The sequence below is a fragment of the Marmota flaviventris genome, chromosome 7 (genome assembly GCF_047511675.1).
Source record: "Marmota flaviventris isolate mMarFla1 chromosome 7, mMarFla1.hap1, whole genome shotgun sequence".
NCBI lineage: Eukaryota > Metazoa > Chordata > Mammalia > Rodentia > Sciuridae > Marmota > Marmota flaviventris.
Genome location: NC_092504.1, coordinates 2,439,058 through 2,458,424, shown reverse-complemented (window position 1 = coordinate 2,458,424; position 19,367 = coordinate 2,439,058). Strand labels below are relative to the sequence as shown.

General features: G+C 42.9%; 1 protein-coding gene across 6 annotated transcripts in view; it reads right to left on the bottom strand.

Annotated features, from left to right (window-relative positions):
* Window positions 1-14,654, bottom strand: part of Fam193a (family with sequence similarity 193 member A) — a 148,052-nt gene extending 133,398 nt beyond the window's left edge. For 2 of the 6 annotated variants that reach the window (XR_011707938.1, XM_071614092.1), the window contains exon 1: window positions 14,562-14,640. The gene's annotated coding sequence lies outside the window, so the exon portion shown is untranslated. Of the gene's footprint in view, window positions 1-14,561 lie in introns of all 6 variants that reach the window. The other 4 variants (XM_071614093.1, XM_071614094.1, XM_071614096.1 and 1 more) reach the window with 3 other exon arrangements.
* Between the last annotated feature and the right edge of the window lie 4,713 nt (window positions 14,655-19,367).

Below are 19,367 nucleotides of genomic sequence, written 5' to 3'. Positions count from 1 at the left end.
TCAAGAATTCATTTATGGGGGCTGGGGATGTGGCTCAAGCGGTAGCACGCTCGCCTGGCATGCGTGCAGCCCGGGTTCAATCCTCAGCACCACATACAAACAAAGATGTTGTGTCAGCCGAGAACTAAAAAATAAATATTAAAAAAAAATTCTCTCTCTCTCTCCCCCCCACTCTTTCTTTAAAAAAAAAAAAGAATTCATTTATGGAATTTCTTCATCTAATGCAACAAACTTCATCAGGGCCTGGTAACCCCTTTCTCTACACTAACCTGATCAGTGACCAGGAATTTGTAACCTCTAACAGATTGTCAAGAGGGGCTGAGCTCCCAGGTGTAACCTGTAGAATGTCTGTCCTGCTGGACTATTTCACCACAGTGGAATAAACACCAAATATTTCTACAAAGAAAGAACTATGAAATCGAAAGCTCACTAAATTCATAACTAAGGCAGCTAAAAAGAATTACAATTCTGGACCACTAAATACAAAGTAGTGTCCTGGATTAAACCCTGGGAGAGAAATAGGATATTAGTGAAACAGAAACAAAATCTGTAGTTAGCAATGTTGTACCAACATTCACTTCCCTAGTTGTGACAAATATCAATATTCCATAAGATGTCAACACTAGGAAAAGTTGGCTGAAGGGAATACAGGAACTCTCTACACTATCTTGGTCACTAGTCTATAAATCTAGTTTTCATTTTTACTTCTTCTTTGAGCTAAGTTTTCACTGTATGGTGTTTATTTACTTATTCAATTTTGAGATGGAGTCTCATGCTATGGTTGCCCAGCTGGTCCTGAACTCCTAGACTCAAGCAATTTTCCTGCCTCAGCCTCCTAAGTACCTGGGACTCTAGGCATAACAAAGCCTATCTTGTAAATCTAGAACTCCCTCAAAATAAGGTCTGGGGCATGGCTCAGTTGTAGTATGTATGCCTAGCAGGTTCAAGAACCTGAGTTTGATCCCCAAACATCACCACCAAAAAAAAAAAAAAACACCAAAATAATAAGTTTAACCAGGTACACTGAGTGGCACAGGCCTGTAATCCCAGCTACTCAGGAGGCTAAAGCAGAAGGGCAGAAAGTTCAAAGTCAGCCTGGGCAATTTAGCAAGAACCTGTTACCAAAAAAAAAAGGGGGGGGGGATAGCTCAGTGGTAAAGCACCACTGGGTTCAAGCCCTAATACTGAGGAAGGGAGGAAGGAAGGAAAAAATTAAAAATGACTTATTTGTTTGTTTTTTGTAGTGCAGAGGATGGAGCCCAGGGCCTACAGAAAGTTTAGGCAAGCATTCTACCTCAGATCTACAATCTCAGACTCTTTATTTTGTTTTAAGGTAGGGTCTCACTAAATTGTCCAAGCTGACTCAAACTTGAGATCCCTCTGTCTCAGCCTTCTGAGCAGGAGGATTATAGGTGTGCCTAGACCAAAACTGATTTCTATAAGTAAAAACAAAACAAATGTTTTATAGGCCCATGAGATATAAGTTATTTGATTTCAACTCATACTGGTTAAACTGTCTCTAAAAGAAGATGGATTGGGGCTGGGGATGTGGCTCAAGCGGTAGCATGCTCACCTGGCATGCGTGCGGCCCGGGTTCGATCCTCAGCACCACATACAAAACAAAGATGTTGTGTCAGCCGAAAACTAAAAAAACAAATATTAAAAAAAAAAAAATTCTCTCTCTCTTTAAAAAAAAAAAAAGAAGAAGAAGAAGAAGATGGATTGGACAAGCCCAATGTCACATTGTGAGAAACAGAAAATCTGGTGGTTCGTTTTCAGAATATAGTACAGTTGGATCCAATTGTAGCCATTTTAATTGTAGCCCTTCCCCAGATAGGCTCACTAACCAGATTCTGTAGCACACCCTTCTGGCAAAAGTAAAGGTTTGCCTCCTTGCCCACCCACTTTCGAACAAGTGTTTTGACTCTTGTGGTCCCTTGTTATTTCTTCTTCTTTTTTTGTTTTTTAATGTTTATTTTTTAGTGGTAGTTGGACATAATACCTTTATTTATCTTTATGTGGTGTTGAGAATCAAACCCAAGGCCTTAACAACATGCCTATAATTCCTGTTACTCAGGAGGCTGAGGCAGGAGGATCACGAGTTCAAAGCTAGCCTTGGCAAAAAGCAAGATTCTAAGCAACTCAGTGAGACCCCATCTCTAAACAAAATACAAAAAAGGGGTGGGAATTTGGCTCAGTGGTTGATGTCCCTTAGTTCAATCCCTGGTACCAAAAATAATAATAATAATTTTAAAAGGGTTGGGGATGTAGTTCAGGGATAGAGTCCTGGGTTCAAACTAAATTAACTGTAAAGAGATGTCAACAAACCACATTATATGTTCACATGTTCATATGTGTGTACAAAAACATACATAAATATAATTTGTGTTTCCATGTTGATGTAATCCAGCAAATCAGTTTATAAAGCCTATTGGGTCAAAAAGTTCAGTGAAAAGCCAGGTGTGGTGGCACACACCTGTAATCCCAGTCATTCAGGAAGCTGAGGCAGAAAGATCGCAAGTTCCAGGCCAGCCTGAACAACTTAGGGAGAAAGTGTTTCAAAAAATTTTTTAAAGGGGCTGGGAATGTCATCAGGTAAAGTGTTCCTGGTTCAATCCCCTGTACCAAAAAAAAAAAAAAAAAAAAAAAAAATCATGAAGAAGTGCTGGGAATATAGCTCAACTGGTAGAGTGCTTGCCTTGCATGCACAAGGCCCTGGGTTTGATTCTCAGCAGAAAAAATAATAATAATAATAATAATAATGTTGATGAAGAGAACTATATGAAACATAATGCACATGGCAGAATACCAAACTAGTACCAAACACTCAATTAGCAATTAATTCAGGAAAAAAGACCTCAAATTAGAAAGTATATTTCATATACACATTATAACTAAAACCGAAAATATGAATATGTATTATTAACGAAAGTTGACTAAGCAGCTGTCTACAAGAAACACATGTCAAGTAAAATAACATATATGTAGGTTAAGTAAAAGGATAGAAAAAGATATACCAAAAAATACTAATTAAAAGAAAGCTGAAGGTGTGGGGCTGTAGCTCAGTGGCAGAGCACTTGCCTAGCACGTGTGAGGCACTGGGTTTGATCCTCAGCACCACATAAAAATAAATAAAATAAAGGTCCATCAACAACTTAAAAAATAATAATAATAATAAGACTTCAGAGTCAAGAAAACTACCAAAGATGAGAAGAACATAACTTAAGTGACAAAAAGGGTCAATTCATCAAGAAAACAAACAATTCTAAGTGTATATGCACCAAACAACAAAGATTAAAAAATGCATGAAGGGAAAACTAAATAAACTGTAAGGAGATGTCAACAAACCACATTCTAATAACAGACCTCAACTCTCCTTTCTCAGCAATAAAAGGAACTAGGAGACCAAAAAAACAGCAAGAATACACAAGAATTGGGCTGGGGTTGTGACTCAGCAGTAGAGGGCTCACCTAGCCCTGGGTTCAATCCTTAGCGCCACATAAAAATAAATAAAATAAAGGTATTGTGTCCAACTACAACTAAAAAATATTAAAAATAAAAAGAATACACAAGAATTGAACAAAACTATAAACCAACCAGATATAATGGACATTTAGAAAACACTCTACCTAAGCTAGGTGTGGTAGCCTATACTTGTAATCCCAGCTTCTTGGGATGCTGAGGTACGATAATCACAAATTTGAGGTCTCAGCGATAAAGTCCTTGGGTTTGATCACCAGTACCACAAAATAGAAAAAAGAATTAAAGAAAATCCACCCAAAAATAACACAAAATACATTTTTTAGTGTACGTGTAACATTCATCAAAATAAACAATAGAACTGCAAAATTTTTGAAAAAAATAAAACCATAAAAAGACATTCTCTGACCACAAGAGAATTAGACTAGAACTCAGTAACAAAAAGAGAACAGGAGGGGCTGGGGATGTGGCTCAAGTGGTAGCGCGCTCGCCTGTCATGCGTGCGGCCCGGGTTCGATCCTCAGCACCACATACAAACAAAGATGTTGTGTCTGCCAATAACTAACTAACTAACTAAATATATATATAAAAAAAAAGATGTTGTGTCCGCCGAAAACTAAAAAAAATAAATATTAAAAAACTCTCTCTCTCTCTTCTCTCCCCCTCTCTCTTTAAAAAAAAAAAAAAAAAGAGAACAGGAGGGGCTGGGGTTGTAGCTCAGCAGTATAGCGCTTGTAGAGCGCTTGCCTCGCACGTGCGGGAACCTGGGTTTGATCCTCAGCACCACAAACAAAAAAATTAAACAAGTGTAATGGAGGTGTTGTGTCAAACTACAACTAAAAAATAAATATTAAAAAAAAGAGAACAGGAAATTTAACAATGTACTTTAAAACAACCCATGAGTCAAAGAAGATTCAAAGGAAATGAGAAAACTTTTAAATTGAATATAAATGAAAGTACATCATACAAAAATTTGTGAGATGCAGCTAAAGTATAGCTTACACAGAAGTTGAGAGCATTCAATACTTAAAGAAGAAAAATAGGTGCTGGGCATGGTGGTACACGCCTGTAATCTCAGCAACTGGGGAGGCTGAGGCAGAAGGATCTTGAGTTCAAACCCAGCCTCAGGAACTCAGCGAGGCGCTAAGCAACTCAGTGAGACCCTGTCTCTAATAAAACAAACCAAAAAAAAGGGGCTGGGAATGTTGCTCAGTGGTTAGGCACCCCTGGATTCAATCCCTGCTACAAAAAAAAAAAAAAAAGAAAGAAAAGAAAAAAGAAAAAGAAATTAAAGAAAGGTCTCAAATCAATAATCTAAACTGCTATCTTCTACCTGAAATTCTCAAACCCAAGCAAATCAGGCATGGTGATGCACATTTGTGACCCCAGCTACTCAGAAGGCCAAGGTAGGAGGATCACAAGTTCAAGATCAACCTGGAAAACTTAGCAAGATCCTGACTCAAAATAATTTTTTTTAAAGTGGCAGGATTGGGGAGCTAGACGTTATTTTAGGGGTACAGCACTTGCCTAATATTGGAAACCCCTGGGTTCAATTCCCAGTATCTGCCCCCCCACTACACACACCACACACACACACACACACACACAAATAACAGTAACACCCACGACCAAGTAGGGTTTATTCTAGGAATGCAAACTGGTTTCATATCCAAAATCAATAATACAATCCACTTATTAGTAGTCTAAAGAAGAAATACTACATGACCATAATCAATTGACTCAAAAAAATTCTGGGGGAAAAAAATTAAAAACTCAACATTCACTAATGAAATCTCTCAGTAAACCAGACATAGGAACTTCTTTAAACTGATCATGAGTATTTACAAAACACACACACACACACACACACACACACTACAACAGACATCATACTTAATGGCTTTCCCTCCAACATCCAGAAAAAGGCAGCAATATCCACTCTCATCACTTGGGATCCTGAGCATCAAAGTCCTAACCAGTTTAATAAGACAAGAAAAATAAAAGGAACATAGAACGGGGAAAAAAAAAAAAAGGAGAAACAATATGATTATTTATTCAGAAAACCCCATGAGGGGCTGGGGATGTGGCTCAAGTGGTAGCGCGCTCGCCTGGCATGCGTGCGGCCCGGGTTGGATCCTCAGCACCACATACAAAACAAACATGTTGTATCCGTCGATAACTAAAAAATAAATATTAAAAAGAAAAAAAAAGAAAACCCCATGAATCCACAAAAAAATCCCAGAATATATGATTTCAGCAAGACCAAAGGATAGAAAGGAAACACAAAAATATTATATTCCTTTTTATATTTGCAGTGGTGAGGACCAAATCCAGGATCTTGTGCATACTAGGAAAGTGTTTGTTTTTTGTTTTTAATTTGTACTTTTTAGAAATCCATGACATTAGAGTGTATTTTGACATATTATACCTACATGGAGTATAACTTAGTCTAATTAGGATCTCATTCTTGTAGTTGTACATTATGTGCAGTTACACTGGTGGTGTATTCATATCTAGGAAAATAATATCCAATTCATTCTACTGTCTTTAGGAAAGTAATTCTACCTCTGAGCTACATCCCAAATTTTATTTCTATATACAAATAAAGAAGGTGTGGCTCAGTGGAAAAGCATGTGCTTATTAACATGCTCCAGGACCTGGGTTCAACAGAATAAAGAAAAGAAGGAAAGGAGATAGGGAAGAAGGACAAGAGGGAGGCAGGCATATTTGAAATAGCTAAGAAAAATGAAAAATTAAAAAACATGAAATAAGTACAAATCTAAGAAAAAATGTATAGGATCTGTACCACTAACATCTATAAATCACTAATGGAAGAAATCAAACAACCAATTAATTACAGTCACATCGTTTTCATGCTTTGGAAAATTGACATAGTAAATATATGTCAATTCTCCACCAAACTGATCTATATATAGATTTAAAGTTATTCAAATCAAATCTCAGAAGAACTAATTATTGATATACACAAGCTGATTCTAAAATGCACATAAAAGACAAAGAAAATAACCAGCGAAGTGGTGCATGCCTCTAATCCCAGTTCAGCCAGACTCAGAAACTTAGTAAGACCCTGACTCAAAATAAAAAATGAAAGAGCTGGGGATGTAGTCAGTGGTAGAATGCCCCTGAGTTAAATCCCCACTATACAAAATAAAACAAAACAAATCATTTAAATCTTTAAGGTTGGAGGAACCACATTATCCAACTTCTAAAAATTATTTTTTTAGTTGTAGGTGGACACAATATCTTTATTTTATTTTTATGTGGTGCTGAAGATTGAATCCAGTGCTTCATAAGTGCTAGGCAAGCACTCTAAACCACTGAGCCACTGAGCCATAACCGCAGTCCCAACTTACCCAATTTTTAAGACACAAGTCATCAAGGCAGTGCAGCACTGGCAATAGACAGACCAATAGATCACTGGAAAAAAACTAGAGTACCCGAATAACCCACACAAGTAAGACCAATTAGCGTTTTAGGGTTGCCTGCTTGTCTTCAGTGCAAGAGATTGAATCCAGGGCCTTGGGCATGCTAGGCATGCTATAACTGGGTTAGGTCTTCCAGACCACCAGTTACTTTTGCCACTTTCAAGAAATGAGTTTGGAGCAATTTGAATTCCACATACAAAGAGGAAAAAGAAAGAAAAGGGAACTTTTACCCAAACTTCCTACCTTATCTGGAAATACACAAAATGAATCAGATCTAAATGTAAAACTATGAAATTTTTAGAATATAAGGAAAAATATCTATAACTTGAAGCTGAAACAAAGTTCTTAGACATGACACCAAACCATAGTTCATAAAAGAAAACAAAATGGTAAATTGTCCAGGTATGGCATACAACTGTAATCCCAGCAACTCCAGAGGTTGAGGCAGAAGGATCACAAGTTCAAGGGCCAGCCTCCACAACTTAGATACCTTTCTTAAAATAAAAAAATAAAAATGTCTGGGGGGGTGTAGCTAAGTGGTAGAGCCCCTGGGCTCAATTCTCAGTGCACACACAAAACAAACAATCTTTTTTTTTTGGTACTGGGGATTAAACTCAAGGCGCTTAACCATTGAGCTACAACCCCAGTCCTTCTTATTTATTTAAATATTTTTTTAGTTTGTTGATGAATTTTAATCATTTATTTATATGTGGTGCTGAGAATTGAACCCAGTGCCTCACACAAGCGAGGTAAACGCTCTACCACTGAGCCACAACCCCAGCCCTTGTTTTTTTTATTTTGAAACAGAGTCTCACTAAGTTCCCTGAGGACCTCACTAAATTGCTGACGCTGACCTCAAACTTGTGATCCTCCTATTGCAGCCTCCCAAGTCTCTAGGATTACAGGCATGCACCACCACACCCAGGCCAAAAAAGAAAGAAACCCACAATCTTGAATATATACCTCTTCTAAGAGAACACAAGAATGGCAAATAAACAGACGATAAGTGTTCAATATGATTAGTCAGTAGGGAAATACAGACTAAAACCACAATGCCACTACATACCTATTTATTAAAATGGTTAAAAAAAAAAAAAAGAAAAAGAACTACTGGCAATTCCAACTGCTAGCAAGGATGCAGAGCAACTGAACTCCCACACGTTACTGGTGGGTAGGCAAAATAATACACCTATCTGGAAAACAGTTTGTTTTATGTTACATATGACACAGCTCCTAATCCTTAGCATCATAGAGAAATTAAAATTTACTTTCACACACCAACTCCACATGAATGTTTATAGCAACTCCATATCCAAGAAAAAAGAAAAACTAGAAACCATCCCAATGTCCACCAAGGAAACAACTAATAAACTGTGGTACATCCATACAATGGACTACTATGCAGTGAAAAGGAACAGGGCTGAGGATACAGCTCAGTGGCTGAATGCTTGACTAGCATGCCTGTGACCCTGGGTTCCATACGCAGCAGAGAGGATTGGTGAGGGTAAAAAGGAACTACTGGTATATGCAACAACTTGAATGAATCTTGGTATTATACTAGGTAAAATGAAGTGTAGCCTCAAAACTTTGCTATCATATGACTACATTTACGTGACTTCCCTGAAATTTAAAAGTATATAAGGAACAGAGTAGTGGTCGCAAAGTGCTTAGGAATCAGGGAGAGATCCCAGGCTGGGGAGGCTGAGGCAGGAAGACTGCGAATTCAAAGCCAACCTCAGCAAAAGCGAGGTGCTAAGAAACTCAGTGAGACCCTGTTTCTAAATAAAATACAAAATAGGGCTGGAGATGTGGCTCAGTGGTTGAGTTCAATTCCCAGTATCCAAAGAAAACAAAAGGAATTAGGGAGAGTATGACTGCACAGGGATAACATGAGGCAGATTTGTGGATAATGAAACTATATTGTATCCAATTATGACAGTGATTACATGGGACTACATCTGTGCTAAAATTCAAATAACAGGCTGGAGTGTAGCTCGATGGTAGAGCATTTGCCTACCATGAGCAAGACTGTGGGTTCAATCCCCAGCAATACCCTTCCATCACCAAAATCCAAGTAATAGCACTTTTAAAAAATCAAAGCTGGGCTGGGGATGTGGCTCAAGCGGTAGCATGCTCGCCTGGCATGCATGCGGCCCGGGTTCGATCCTCAGCACCACATACAAACAAAGATGCTGTGTCCGCCGAAAACTAAAAGATAAATAAATATTAAAAATTCTCTCTCTCTCCCTTTAAAAAAAAAAAAAAATCAAAGCTGGGCATGACTGTGAGCACCTACTGTAGTCCCAACTACTTGGGAGGCTGAGGTGGGAGAACCACTTGTGTCCTAGTTAAGACCAGCCAGGGTTAACACAGTGAGGGTTAACACAAAAAACAAACAAAAGCCACCTCACAGCACATGCTGTATTGCCAGCAGATCAGCCTCTGAGGTACCCCACATAGCTGGGACTCCTCAGTCTGAGGCAGGAGGATGCCAAATTCAAGGCCAGCCTAAGCAATTTACCAAGGCCCTAAGCAATTTAATAAGATCCTATCTCAAAATAAAAAATTAAAAGGGCTGGGGATGTGTGCAGTGGTAAAGTGCCTCTGGATCCAATCTCCAGTACCAAAAACAAACCCCCCAAAAAAACAGGCATGGTGGCTCATACCTGTAATTCCAGCTACCTGGGAAGCTGAGGCAGGAGGATTGCCTCAGCAACTTAGCCTAAACCTGTCTCAAAATAAAAATGGAGGGGGGGGGGGCGCCTGGGGTTGTGGCTGGCTCAGGGGTAGAATGCTTGCATAGCACATGCGAGGCACTGGGTTCAATTCTCAGCACCACATATGAATAAATAAATTAAATAAAGGCATGTGCTCCAACTATAAAAAATATTAAGGGCTGGGGATGTGGCTCAAATGGTAGTGCGCTCACCTGGCATGTGGAGGTGCTGGGTTCGATCCTCAACACAACATAAAAATAAAATAAAGCTATTGTGTCCACATAAAAAACTAAAAAATAAATATTTAAAAAATATATATATATATATTAAAAAAAATAAATATGGCTGGGGTTGTGGCTCAGTGGAGAGAGCTTGCCTAGGATGCGTGAGGCATGGGTTCGATCCCCCGTACCACATAAAAATAAACAAATAAAGGTATTGTGTTCATCTAAAACTAAAAAAAAATTTTTTAAAAATTAAAAGGACTACACGCATACAGTTCAGTGACAAAGCACTGCCTAGGTTCAATCCCCAGTACTGGGGGAAAAAAATCAATTTCATTATATGCTAATTTCTAATGATAAGCATGCAACAGTACCACTTAGGAAAACTGGCTAAATCTACTCAAGTTGAATCATACAAATACTCAGCGATTCCTCTGCCAAATATATACACCAACTCTCAGGAGTGTTCATGCCCACCAAAAGACATGCTTATCAGCTCCAATTCATATCAGCCTTAAAAAGAAAAAAAACCAAATATCCATCAATATTAGAACATATAAAGTGTCACACAATGGAAACGTATATGCCATGAAAAAGAACAATCAAATGCTACATCAACCCAAAAGCACCTCAAATATAACACCTAGCCAAAGAGCCCCAGCACAAAGTCCTTCTCTATGAAATACCAGTAAAATACATCAAAAAGATACAGATTAGAATGGTTGTAGGAATGACTATGAAAAGGAGAACACATAAGGAGACACTCACTGTACCCTGATATATTCATTACACACGTCTACATATATATAGCAACACTAAATCTCAGAGGGGGTTTGTGATGAGCTGCATCATTTCTAAAACTTACATAGTAACAACGTATGCTAAACCATTAATCTTTTTTGTGGGGGTGGGGGGGGTGCACATAGTACCAGAGATTGAACTCAGGGCCTCTCTACCACTGAGCTGCATCCTCAGCCCTTTTCTTATTTTTTATTTTGAGACAAGAGTCTTGCTAAATTGTCCAGGATGGCCTCAAACTTGCAACCCTCCGGCCTTAGTCTCCCAAAGAGATGGGATTACAGGTGCACACCACCACACCCAGCTAAACAGCTAAAGGTCTGGAAGTTCTAGATTCTTACTTAATTTACTTCTGTGAATTACAGAGTTTCTTAAAGCAAATATAAGAGGAACCTCACTTCATCATGGTAGCAATTTCTACCAGAGAGGGAAGACCCCCAAGTATCTATTCCACACATCCATAATCCCACTAGGGCTGTTTGTACAGCAACCACACCACCTAACCTCAACATTATTGAGGTGGCCTTCAATATTATTAACCAAACTCTTCCTTGCCCCCTTTTCAGCCTTGAAAAAGGACTATTACCAATGCCTCAACTCAACTATTATTACCTTACCTACACTACAAGAGGGTTTCTCTGACTTTACAATGTTAATATCAATTTAAAAATATATTTTGACCCCTATCCTACCCCAAATGGCATACTTTTATAAATCTCTAACAGGACTACAAATAGCCCCAAATTTCCATTCCAGTCCTCCGAGAGTACAAATCAAATGTAATTTAATATTCCAACAAGTGACACAGATCAACTTCCATAATAGAGGAATTCTATTTTTTGTAAATAATACATGTATGACACTTAATTTTGGACACTTATTTAGAAAACAAAATTCTAATGCTATTATTTGTATATTGTACATAATAACTAAATGTTTAACTACCAAAAGATGGAAATAGCATAGTTTTATTTGAAAAAAAAGAAAAATGTTTGTAATATCAGATTGTGAAAAGTTTTAAAGCTTGAAGCATATGAAAAAGGGAACATTAAGCCTTCAAATGCCCATCATGAAGTGTCTGATATGCAAACACCCTGTAAGACCTTCCTATGCCAAGATGGACACACACAGGCCTCACAAATACTACTCTTTTAAGTTTTTCACTTAATACATCATGAGCATTATGAAAATCACACATTAAAATAGAAATGCAAAATAATTAGGGCTATTCATGATATGTTTCACCTACCAATTATTCATCTCAAGGCTAGCCTTTCACAATTAGGATAGAGCAGATGACCACACAAGGTTGTTACAGAAGACCTAGTCCCAGACCCATGCCCAATATTGCTTTTCTCTCTCTCTCTCTCTCTCTCTTTTTTTTTTTTTGTGGTGCTGGGGATTGAACCCAGGGACTTGAACATGCTAGGCAGACCCTCTTACCACTGGGCTGTATCCTCAGCAGCTCATCCAACATTTTGTACTATTTCTCCATTTCACAAATGGAAAAAGCTCGATCAATAGCATCTTGCAGCAGAATCGCTAAAAGTCCAACCCAACCTCCTGAAAAATGACATCCGTGAAAACACAGCATTTACTGTGGGTCAACAAGAATTGTTTTAAGCACTTCCTCTGCATTGATTTGTTTAATTCTCACAAAAATCCTAAGAGGTGGGTGCCCTAAAAGGTTGCACAGGGCTCAATCTTCTGAAACCTGTGTTCCCCCAAGCTTTGTACACCAGTTCCTCCTAAGGAGGAAGACAGACTTTCTCCACCTTCTGGTCTGGTGACTCTCTATGGAATGCAGATGCTCCTCTCTGAGAAACACAGGGCTGGGACCCACTAGCTGTTACCTGCTAATATTGTTCTGAGTGCCTGTTTTTGCACCATGACAAGGTACCCAGAGAACTCATCCTCTGTGGGGAAACAATTCAGGGCCTATGAGAATTACATTAAGATCTTCTATCACAAGTACCGAAAACATGTTTAGTCCATGATTAAGACACAACTTGTGAAGAAATTTAAAAGCTTAACAGAGGTCTGGAAGCTGGGATAGTGGTGCCCATGCGTATAATCCTAGTAACTCAGGAGACTGAGGCAGGAGGATCACAAGTTCAAAGTTTGCCTCAGCAACTTAATGAGGCCATAAACAACTTAGCAAGACCTCTGTCTCAAAATTAAAAAGAAAAAGGGCTGGAGATGTGGCTCAGCTGTTAAGTGGCCCTGGGTTCAATCCTTGGTACCAAAAAAAGGGGAGGGGAGGGGAAAAGAGAGTGGGAGGAAAGGTGAGATAGAAGTGGGGGAGGGGAGCTGGCTGGAGAAGCAACTCAGTGGTAGAGCACTTGCCTAGCATACACAAGGACCTGGGTTCAATCCCCAGTAAAAAAGGGAGTGCGGGAACTACAGAAAAGCTAATGCTTTTCCATGTGTGGGTCAAAATTCAATAGTACCCATTAAATAATTCTCTGAACCCTAACAAGTATTTTATTAATGAAAATGAACAGAAGAGATCAAAAAGTAATAGACATCATTCCATAAACTTTTGTTGGTATGTGTGCATGTTAGAGATTTTCTTTTATAGTGGGTGTCAAACCTTTGATGCATAATAGTTTAACATAACAGTCCTACTAAAAATAATACTTAGGTAGGTATACATTATCTGAGTTTAAAAAGTAATCAGAGTAACAACTAAAAGATCATTTTAACTAATTATTGCAAAGTAAATGGAAATTACTAGAACCCTGAATGGTATGAAAGGCTAAAGTGTAAGAATGATATTGTGCTATCAACTAGTTTTTATTGAATTGATAGAAATGGGTTATTTTACATTCAGCCACAGTAAACACTATTAACGTTTTTGCAAAGGATTTGCAAAGAGGGATCTCACACCCTCCCTTCCCAGAATCACCAAATACGGACCTAAAAAAAAATGCACAAGCCTCTCATCCTGGATCCCAAGAACTGCAGCTGTTTTGGGTAAGGGCAACCTCTGGAGATAGACACTCAAGACTATGACCCAGGATCCTAAACAAACTTAACAACATGATGCAAAATAAACTACAATGACCACACTTATACTACAGAGAACACCGGGAGCAGTTCAAGCTCAAACTTAAGCAGACATGCATTTCTGCACTTTTCTGCAACTGCACAAGTATCAAAAAGTCATGCCATATGCAATGATCTCTTATCTGCCCTCACTATATACTGGTCCAACATAGTATTTGGAAGCTCACATAAAACAATCTGTGTCAGGACGTGGCACACAAAAAAATCCTAAGGCTTTTTGTTTTATAATCGCAATATCTTTAAGACAACGCAATGTAAGAGTCCAACTAACACTGTAAGAACTCAAATAACTTTTGAAAAATACCCATTCTCTTTCAGGGGCCAATGCAATCTCTGGAAATGCCCATGCCAACTGCATACCCACGTAGAAATACCTCTTCGAAGTATTACAACCGACAGCGAATAGAGACAGCAGTCCACCACCCGCTGGCCTGCACCAACAGAGCCGAAAATATTTTTTTTTCGAACTCCCCAGCCACACACCACAAACACACCGAGCAAGCAGACGCCTCCCTGCCCCTAAGCACCCGGGGGAGCGGGGCCGGGCCGTGGCCCCGGGAGGCAGTCAGCGGGCTCTCCAAGGCCACGCCGGGGAGGCAGCGCCAACTTCCCGGGCACTTTCCGGCACGCCTCGCCCGGCCCCGCAGGGTTGGAGCGCGGGGCCGACCGCGGCCGACGCGGAGGCCGCAGCGCCGGCTGCCGGCGCCGCCTCGCGCGCCGCGAGCTGTCAGCGGCCGGCGGCCCGTTATCCGCCGGCGCCGCGGCCGCCGCTCGCGAGGGGGCGGCGGCCCCGGCCGCCCGGCCCGACCCCCCGCCGCCACGCTTACCTCAAAGTAGCCTCCGGCGGCGCCGCCCGCGCCCAGGGACCCGTGGGCCGCCGCTGCGCCGCCCAGCAGGCCCGCCGCGCCGCTGGGGCCCGGAGCCTGAGGGCCGCGCAGCGCTGCCGCCGGGCCGGCCTTGCCGCCGCTCGCGGCGCCGTGGCCGCCGCCCGAGCCGCCGCCGCCGCCGCGCTTGTTCTTCCGGCGCCTGGCCCCGCGCTTGGCGTCGGCCGGGCTCATGGCGGGCGGGCGGGCGGCGGGCGGGGAAGGGGCGCGGGCGGACGGGCGCGGGGCCACGGGCGGCGGCGAGGGCGGAGGCGGAGGCGGAGGCGGCGGCGGGCGCTGCGGCCGGCCGGGCGGGGGACGCGGCGCGGGGTCGCCTCCCGAGCGGGGAGGGCGGGGCGGGCGGGAGCTGCGAGGCGGCCGCTGGCGGGAGGGACGGCGAGTCTACCGGGCCCGTCGCCGCCGCTGACCAGAGTTAGAGTCCAATATGGCGGACACAAGGGGAAAGGGATCCCAGTTTACGTCGGGGGAGGGGGAAGCAGCGGCGGGAGGGGGAGGGGCGCGGGCGCCCTCCCCCGCCTCACTCCGCCCTCCCGGACGCCACCGCCCCTCGCCTCGCTGCCCCGCCCGCCGCTAACGTCGCCGGCGCGCGAGGCACGCCGGGAGCTGAAGTCCGCGCCGCCCGCGCCGCCGCCGGGGCGCCCGCGGCGGGACCACGACTCCCGTCGAGCCGTGCGCACTCAGCAGAGGCGGGGCGGAGCGTGACGTCACGGGCGCGCCAGCATTCCGGCTCCGCCTTGCGGCGCGGCCCTGTGGGCGCTGTAGTCGGCGGAGGGCGGGGTGGTAGACGCGCGGAGTGTAGTAGCGTGGGGGTCGCGCGGTTCCGGCTCTGACGAGCGCCTGCAGCCGTTTGGGCGCGCTGGGGCCCTGCTGGGAAAGCACCGCCGATCTCGCCCCGCCCTAGCCAAGTGCTTCACTCCACCTGCAGCTCGGTGACCTTGGCCAGTCCCGGATCGGTTCGAGGGCTGCAGGCTGCCGCACGGAACCTGGGCAGCGCCGGGTTGGGTCCACGGCGACGATGCCCACCGGCTCAGTTAGGGGCCCGGGGCCCAAAGGCCGCGCTTCCCTCGAGCCTTCTGCCCGCACCCCCGGGCCGATCCGGCCGCCTCTCACCACCTTGCCAGGCGCTTCCGGCCTCGCGGGCCCCCGGGTCCAGGCCAGAGTGCTGGGCCGCTGCCTGGACCCACCTCTTGGGGGCCCTATCCATCACCAGCAAGCCCAAGATACAGCCTGTCCTTGGACCCAGGCAAGAGGGACCCTGACTGGTCCCTACGCTCCAAACACACGGAGACAGGAGACGTGTGCCCAGGCCTTCGTTCCATGCGTTACCGGTCCCAGATGCGGCCGAGCTTGGCATTGCCCTGTGTGGTCCGCCGCCTCCGTTTACGCCCTCTCCTGAGTCTGCTGGTGTTTCTTTGCCTCCCTGTCTCCCCTGCCACAGCTGCTAATCCTGACCCATTCTTCACGCCAGACAGAATGCGCTCGTGTGATCAAATCTACCCTCTGCTAAAAGCCCTCCAGAAGCTCCGCCTTGTCAGCAAAAGGAGTTCCCTCACCCCTCCCGTATGGTCTCCGGTGATCCTGCCACTGAAGTGGGGTTTGAGAGAGTGGGTCGGAATGCTGCCGAGCCCCAACTCCTTGTCTCCTTGGGCACTCCGTAGTGGGCAAGGTCTCAGGCTACCCCTCCCCACACCTGCACCCTATGAGCCTGAGTCAGATACCTGCCTTCTCTCACAATTCCTGTGCTTTCCCCCTCTTGGCACATTGTCATGGGATTGGGATTCATGACTGTCACCAATATCCCCCAAAAGGAAACTTCTTAAAGGGCAGGGGAAGACACGGGAGTGCCTTCCTCACGCACCAGAGTCCAGGATCAAGAGGCTGGACTCACAGCACTCCAGTATTTGCTAAGTGAATGAATGACATAATAATGGCCGTTTGTCCAGCAGTTATACACTAACCATGCTGCCTGCTGCTATCTCATCTCAGTCCACATAATGACTCTGGAGATAGGTACCATTAGCCCCTATTTGATGAATGAGAAACTCACGTTCATAGATGGTAAGGTATTTGTCCAAAGCCACCCCATAGAGGCAGAGCCCAGGTCCCAGCTCAGGTGTGACTTGGGTACTAACAGAGCACTCAATGATACAATCCATAGTTACTCTGGGGACTGGGACAGGGGAGGCCTCTCTCAGGAGTTGAACTGGGCTATCCCATCTCAGTACAAAGGGCTTACAGCAGTGCCACATTGGGCAACAGGGGAAGCTCAACATGTCCCAGGACCCCTCAAAGTTATTGTGGGTGCAACAAGTAAAAATGGCCGAATCTGACAGGCACAGTGGCACACATGCCTGTATTCCCAGTGGCTGGGGAGGCTGAGACAGAAGGATCATGAGTTCAAAGCCAGCCTCAGCAACAGCTAGTTGCTAAGCAACTCAGTGAGACCCTGTCTCTAAATAAAATATAAAATAGGGTTGGGTATATGGCTTACTGGTCAAGTTTCCCTGAGTTCAATCCCCGGTACCAAAAAAAAAAAAAAAAAAATTCTATTGTTTGTAAACTCCCAGTTTGTGGTAATTTTTTTAGAGCAACACAAATGGATTAAGACTCACCCTAAGGAAAAATTAACACGAAATTAAGGAGAAAAATACTAAGGAATAAGATTTTGTCTTGTATAGTTGAGCTTTGGAGAGCAACAAAACATAACTAGTTAATTTCTCCCCCTAAGAATCAATTTTTACCCCTTGAGGGATGGATTAGAGCTCTCCAGAGAAACACTAGTAGGTTGCAGAGATATTTTGTAACAAGGAACTGGCACATGTAACATGGAGGCCCCAAGTCCCCAAATCTGCAGTGAGCCAGTGGAGACCAATAGAAACTAGGTGTAGCTCCAGTAAGGCCAACAGGCTTGAGGCCCAGGAAGACCCAGCAGGTCAGAGGAGTTCCCTCCTTCTCAGGTTTCAGTGGAGGTTGTTTGCAGTTCTGGGGATCCAACCAGGGCCTCCTGCAACCCCAGTGCTCTCAGTTCTTTTGTTCTAATCAGGCTTTCAGCAGATTGAAGAAGACCCACCAAAATGTAGCTTTACTCAGTCAGCCAATTCTGATGTTCTCATCCCAATACCCTCACATCACATCCAGAATAACGTTTGAACGAATGTTTGACACTCTCTGGCCCAGTCAAGTTGACACATTAAAAAAATAATAATAATAACCACCAAAGGGAGAATACAAGACAAGGACGAGAGGGGATTGTGCATGTTCTGAGAATTAAGTTTATTGTGGTGCACATCTATAATCCCAGCAACTCTTGAGGCTGAAGCCAGAGGATCACAAGTTCACAAGACCAGCCTCAGCAAAGTGGCAAGATCTAGTCTCAAAACAAAATAAAAATGCTGATGATGTAACTCAGTGGGTTCACCCCTGGGTTCAATCTCTGTACTTAAAAAAAAAAAAAAAGAAAGAAAAAAAAAAAAAAGAGAGAGAAAGAGAGAAACTTATTCTGGCAGGAGTGTGGGAGGTCCCGTGAAATCCTGCATGGAGTAGGCACTCGGAGCAGCAGCCTCATGACTCTGGAAGGCTCTTAGAACTCACTTTCAGAAAAAGGCTGCATATAGTGGATACTTTTATAAAATTGCAGTTGTATTACTTCCATGTGCAATAAACATTATTAATTAAGATATGAATGTGTACTGGGCACAAGATGCACTTAAAAGGAAAATCAGATAAGTTAACTATCCCACAATTCATAGCCCCAAATCTATAATACATGCAGCACTAAAAACTGCATGACAACTTGAATGAAAAGATGGAAGGTGGGTAAATGAAGTTGAGATTCTCACATTTTCATGAAAGCAATAAATGTATTAGACAAAAAAAAAAATAAGAATATATGTTGTAATCTCAAAGATAATTGCTGAACGATTAGTTTCAAAAAAACTAAAGAGGGGCTGGGGCTGTAGCTCAGTGGTAGAGCACTTGCTTAGCACATGTGAGGCACTGGGAGCAATCCTTAGCACCACATAAATATAAATAAGTAAATAAACAAAAGGTATTGTGTCTACAACTAAAAATATATATATTAAAAAAAAAAACTTGGGCTGGGATTGTGGCTCAGCGGTAGAGCGCTCGCCTAGCATGCGCGAGGCCGTGGGTTTGATCCTCAGTACCACAGAAAAATAAAAGTATTGTGTCCAACTACAACTAAAAAATAATATTAAAAAAAAACTAAACGTATTTTTGTGTTAGGAGAGAACAAAGGAAAAAATATTTCTTGAACCCAGGACCTGCCACATGCTAGGCAAACACTCTGCCACTGAGTCACATCCCAGTCCAAAGTGAGGAATACTAAATGATCTGGTAATAAAGAAGGAAGAGAAACAGGCATGTCAACAACATAGCAAAGAGCAGACTGTAAATCTACTAATGATTAAAACAAACTATATGGGGCTGGGGATGTGGCTCAAGCGGTAGCGTGCTCGTCTGGCATGCGTGCGGCCCAGGTTCGATCCTCAGCACCACATACAAACAAAGATGTTGTGTCCGCCAAAAACTGAAAAATAAATATTAAAATTCTCTCTCTCTCTCTCTCTAAAAAAAATAAATAAATAAAATAAAACTTAGCAAACACACTTTACATTAGATATAACAAAAAATATAAGGGCACAGAAATTTTAAAAAGTTGAAAAATATATACAAAACAAATATTTAAAAAATCATGAACAAAAGTCTTAAAGGAAGAATCAATAGAAA